The 4,289-nt window shown below is 43.3% G+C and overlaps 1 pseudogene; it reads left to right on the top strand.

The window, feature by feature from the left end:
- The first annotated feature begins 1,450 nt into the window (after positions 1 to 1,450).
- Positions 1,451 to 1,572, top strand: LOC136396361 (small nucleolar RNA U3; annotated as a pseudogene).
- The last annotated feature ends 2,717 nt before the right edge of the window (positions 1,573 to 4,289 follow it).

The raw sequence follows: 4,289 nt of genomic DNA, 5'->3' as shown, positions 1-4,289 counted from the left end.
TCCTGGTGGTTGCTTGGGCTTGCGTGTCTAGTTCTGGCCAATGGACCCTAACAGAAGTGACATGCTCCACTTCCGGGCCAAGGCAGCCTGGAGCTGTGCTGCAATGTGGAATGACAGATGACAGAGCTACTGGATGAAGAGGGTTGACTGGCTAGGATGGGACTTCAGGTGAATGAGAAATGGGTTTTAAGTTTCCCATTGATCTGAGAGAAAAAGAGAGATAGAATAAGGGGGAAAGGGAGAGAGAGAGAGAGAAGCATCAACTTGTTTTTTACTTAGTTGTTCCATTTAGTTGTCCATTCATTGATTGCTTCTTGTATGTGCCCTGACCCAGGAATTGAACTCATGACTTCAGTGTGCCAGGACAACACTTTACCTACTAAGCCACCTGTGTAGGGCAGAGAAATGAGTTTTAATTATGAAAAATAATTGGAGATTTGCTAGCTCAGATGGTGTAGCATAGCCTGGCTCATAGTATCTTCCAAAGCCTGTGTCAGGCACCTTCACACCTGTTCAATTCATTGATCCATCCCAATGAGCCTCTGATAAACGCAGGGCTTGGAAAAATTATGTAGCTCACCAAAGCTCACAGAGGTTGTAGGTGGCACCGATAGAATTTGAACAAATCAGTACGGACCCCAAACCTGTGACTTCTCTATCCTGCCATCCTGCCATACCATAACACATCGTGCTGCCTTCCCACGAAGGAATCTAAAGGACCTGGCCGCGGAAGGACAAGCTGCAGAGACAAGAAGCACTGGAAGGGACCCAAAGTTCTAGCTGGCCCAAGGTCCTCGCCAGGTCTCCAGACCTTCAGGTTCGCTCTTTGACCTCTCCTTCAACTTCCTTTTCCTTTTAATTCCGGAGGCAAAGTAATGCTGGATTAAGAGCAGAGATATTTGAAACTCTGCTGCTCACAAGCTGTGTGACCTTGACCAAGACACTTCCCCTCTGCAAACTTCAGTCTTTTTCTTAGCAGAAGTGAGGAGAAAGCACCTACCTCACAGGGTGGTGGTGACGAGAATTGAGTGAGATCGTGTCCGTAACGTGCTCAGTGTGGGGTCTGGCACGCTGGGAGCAGTTGGTGTGTAGAAGCTCATAATTGTGACAGCCCAAAGCAGCCATTCATTTGAAGGTGAGATAGATTAGTTTTCCAATAAATGCTTTCTCCAAGAGCTAACTATAAATGGCCTCAGACCACAATGGGACAATAGTCCCAACCTCAGAGACAAGGGGACATTTTATCAGCGTGCCCTCCTCTCCCATGCTTCCATGGATGCTCACACCTTATTCCCGTTAGTAGGCACCGTTCTCCTAAAGAGCTCTGGACTTGACGTCCAGCAGGCTGTTCTGAAAGAGCGGAGCCTGTGTTAGAATAGAGGTTCCACCGTGCATCTCGGGACCTTCAATATTATTGCCTCACCTGCAATGGGAATGATAATTCCTCCTTAAGACTATACTTTCAGGGATCATTTCTATAGTTTGTTTGATAATTCCTCCTTTACAGGATCAATGAGAGGCTTAAAGAAAATCCCAGGGGGAAACCTATTGCACAGTGCCTAGCTGACAGGAAGCAGGGATCAGTACTCTGTAGACAGGGATGGAAGCTCAGCTGCAGAACACACACAGCCTTTAGTTTTATATTGTTATTATTTTTAAATTGTGGAGAAAACACTTAACATGAGATCTACCCTGTTAACAAATGTTTAGGTCCCCAATACGGTCACATGAACCACAGGTTCAACGTTGCTCGGCAGATCTCTAGAACTTGATCATCTTGCTTCACCGAAACTGCCTGCTCAGTAACTGGCAACTTCCCATTTCCTCCTCTCCCCAGCCCCTGACAGCCACCATCAGACTTTCTGCTTCTACACAGTTGGCTCTTCCAAATACCTCATCTGAGTGGTATCGTGCAGGATTCGCTTTCTGTGGCTGTCTCGTTTCCTTTAGCACAACGTCCTCATGGTTCATCTATGTCTCAAATATGGTAGGATTTCCTTCTTTGTTGATACTGAATAACACAGTCTTTTGATAGTAATGAGAGAGAAATTAGCATGTTCTGCTCTCTGATCGACTTAAAAGTTTTTAACTGAAAATTGTACATATAATTTATATTAACTAGAAAATTCAAAAAAAAACCAAAAAGGGGAGAAATGAAAAACACCCTTAATTTTAACAGTGGAGATACGTAGATACCTCTCCAGACATTTTGTAGGTATGCATTTTTAAAATATTGTAATGTTTATTGCTTTATAACCTGTTTAATATGTTTTTAATCTCTCTTTTGACATCAGTATCTATAGCCAGTTACTACAATGGCTGTATAGTATTACATTGCAGGGATGTAATGTGGACTATTGGTGGTTTCCAATTTTTTGCTATTGCGAACAACACTGTGATCCTCAATGTTGAAATAAACACAAGGCAAAGCTCTATTAGCTCCTCTGTCTAATCCCTGTGCCCACTTCTGAATCCCTTTCTTGTCCATATTATAAATAACTAAAATGTTTTCCAGTTAAACCTACCTACTTATATGTTACTAGTTCTTCAGTCAAAAAGATCACTGTTGAGAATAATTACAAAAGAGTCACTTGTTTATAAAAACTCAATTCTTATTTTCTATCAGAAACACAATCTACAGACTAAACTTCATAGGCTAGATGGTCTTTTAAACAAACAGATGTCAAGTCAAGTAGGGCCTTCTTTGGTAAGGCAGAAATTGCATCATTCGTTCCAAAATAAGAGAATATAGTTGTGAAAGCAGTTTCTGAATTGTAAGCAGTGTTGCAAAGTGGACAGGGCACGAGCTGGAGTCAGACAGACAAAATGAGGTTAACATTGGCTTTGACCCTTACTGGCTGTGTGTTCCTGAACAATTCACTTAACTTCTCTGAACTCCAGCTTCTTTATCCGTAAAATATATAACAGCTATTGGAGAGCTGTTAGAAAGATTAAAGTGATAATAGATAACACCAATGTTTTTTGCCACAGATTAACAGAGAGAGTAAATTCCCTTCTTCTCATGCAGAAAGCAACAGAAGGGCACCAGAAGTGAGATTTCTCCTCTCTTACTGTTAAGACATGAAGAATAGCTAGAGTCAAAGCCCTCTCCGGCCTAGAAGAAACTCCTAGCCTAACTCTATCTGTGATAATCCAGGCCAACAGAGTTCTCCATTAATAGGGTGGCCAAAAACTGCATCCACATTGGGATACTTCTGAAACTTAACTGGGGTGCTAAAAATAGCACAAACAGGTGCAAACTTGAGCTCTCCCAGGCAGACTGGCCACCCTAGTATTAACTGGGTAATGACCATTCTACAAGTGGGAAAATCAGATCATTTCATTTCAAAGTACTCATCTAAATTGTCTCAGTTGTTCCCTGTGTGACTGAAAAAAAATAACCCAGTCACAGACTGAAGTACACACGAGGTTTATTCGGCCTGGCCCAAGGGACCCTTTGGCATCATCTCTGAACTGTCACTTCTGTTATCTGTCCTCTCAGAGCTCAGCAAACGTTATTCTCTCCGCCATAAATCTTGCTGTGCAATTTTTATAAGAGTTGTGGTATAGTTTTCCATTTATTCAACAGTTTTTAAACATTCATTATGTGCCAAGCCTTAGCCTAAAGTTACAGTAACTACAAAGATGGTTGAGCCATAGTCTGCTTTCAAGAAGAACACAGTTAAGCCAGAGAAGTGAACACAGAAGCCATTCACAAAAAGTGCAGTGTGAAAAATTCCAACACGGAGGCATGTGCAAAGCACTATGGGACACAGAGAAGAGGGTGACTCACTTTCCCTTAGATGGCCTCACAGAAATGGTAACATTTGAGGCACTCGAACAATATTTTCTAAGTGCCTTCTAGGGAAGGGCCTTCTAGGTGAGGGTTTAAGGAAGTCTGAGAGAGCAGAGCGCGTGGCTTGAGGAACAGAGTGGCGGGAGCCCGCTGTGAAAGAGGGAGACAGGTTGGCCTCCCCACTCTGCAGGGTTCTTCTTCACAACCCCCTTCTGCAGCGGCAGTCGGAACTGCGCAGTCTCAGGCCCTGGCCGGGTAGCCCAGTTTGTCGGAGCGTTGTGCTAGCACGCCGAGGTTGTGGGTTTGATCGCTGGTCAGGGCACATCCCCGGTCAGAATCAACCAAGGATGGCATGAATCAATGTCTCACTCTCTCTTCCTCTCTCTCTAGGAAACAATAAATGAATCTGAAAAGTGAAATAAACTGAGCAGTCTTTTAGGTCCTGCCACCTAAAAACAAAATCTCCCAGTGGCTGCAGAACTTCTAGGAAAGT

Source organism: Saccopteryx leptura, chromosome 2 (genome assembly GCF_036850995.1).
Source record: "Saccopteryx leptura isolate mSacLep1 chromosome 2, mSacLep1_pri_phased_curated, whole genome shotgun sequence".
NCBI classification, from domain to species: domain Eukaryota; kingdom Metazoa; phylum Chordata; class Mammalia; order Chiroptera; family Emballonuridae; genus Saccopteryx; species Saccopteryx leptura.
The sequence above is the reverse complement of the archived record's forward strand: the minus strand, read 5'-3'. Positions and strand labels throughout refer to the sequence as shown.